We start from the raw sequence: 1,485 nt of genomic DNA, 5'->3' as shown, positions 1-1,485 counted from the left end.
AAAAAACAAAACAAAACAGTGCAGTACACAAAAACAAAATGATTCAGAAGCTTTAGGCTGTTTGTAAATGCAGCTCACAAAGCTGCACATAAATATGTATTGCTTCTGCAACTCAATTAGGCACAGTGAAATCTGGCCTTTAGAGTACAAACTGCATAGATTTCCTCCTAAGCATTACTCCATAGGCCTCTAGTTGTACAGCTTTTGCTTCTACTGATCATCATCATCCCGTTTAATCCGTATGTAGTGGTTGTAATCTAATACAATCTTTTGATTGTGTTTGCTATGGAATAAAGGTTCCTTGATGCACCTGGCCAATGCTATAAAAGTGGATTGAGGTTTGCAGAATAGCTTCATTACCATCAGCCATGTGGAGCTGCCATATGCGAATATCCCAGAAAATCCGAATGGAGAGATGAAGCTTCATTAAATTTGGCAATAAAATATTTGCAATACCTCATTGCCTTCTAATGGACATAATGAGAAGTATGACTGTATCCAATTGCCTTGTGTTAGATTTAGACTGTTTGGCATTTCACAGATGGGAATGCATTTAGAACTGTGAGTAGACATGAGAAGTCATTAGAAAAGCAGGACACCGTGAAAAGCTGCCCTCCGTGTCACTGCAGAGCCACAAAGGCCTCCTTTCTTTTCAAACAGGAATGTTTCCCAAAATGCCTTTATGGAATATGCAGTGGCCTGAACTCAAATCCCATACTGGAAATGCCTGTGATTGATTTGACCAGGTTGTATTTCATCATATTAGGTAACTGGAACTCAATTAATTCTTCATTCCATTCTTTGCAGCTATCTGCCACTAGCTTTATCCAAGTCCCGATAAGACTGGTTGACAGAAGAATAGATGATAAAACCAGTTGTCAACTTTAAAAAGCAGTAAACACAGAGAGAGAAAACACTGCAGCATGCTGTTTGGCAGGCAACACAATCTGCATGCCATAAATGAAACATGTCACAGCAAACAGGAGGAGGGCAAATCAAAGAAAGATACAGCATCACCTTTAGTCTGATGCACAGCTGATAAACCACAGCAGGGACCTTGCAGAAAGCATTTCAACACATTGTTACATTGCAAACACACACTTTGAATTAAAACCCTCTAATAGCTCATTTCCAAAAAATGCACAATTATTGTCTTTTTTTAATCTCATAATCCTGTAAAATAACATGTACAAAAAGGATTGTGCAATTCAATAACTATTTGATTTGGATTTTATTTCACAGGACAATACACCTCTCTATCTGTAAACAAGCTCCAAAACCTTGCATGCACACAAACAGTGACCATATGACCAGATGTAACAGTGCATGATATGACTTATCCATTTAACCAAGTCATACATCCGATCTACTGTTGCAACGCCTAAAATAATCACAAATCTGAGCTACCAGTAAAAGCAAAGTAAATAATAATGAGAACTGCAGCAGAAGGAACAATGCACCGAGCAAATAATCATCTCCTGTCAG

This window comes from Nematolebias whitei, chromosome 2, assembly GCF_014905685.2.
Source record: "Nematolebias whitei isolate Nwh7 chromosome 2, NemWhi1, whole genome shotgun sequence".
In the NCBI taxonomy this organism is placed as follows: Eukaryota; Metazoa; Chordata; class Actinopteri; order Cyprinodontiformes; family Rivulidae; genus Nematolebias; species Nematolebias whitei.
The sequence above is the reverse complement of the archived record's forward strand: the minus strand, read 5'-3'. Positions refer to the sequence as shown.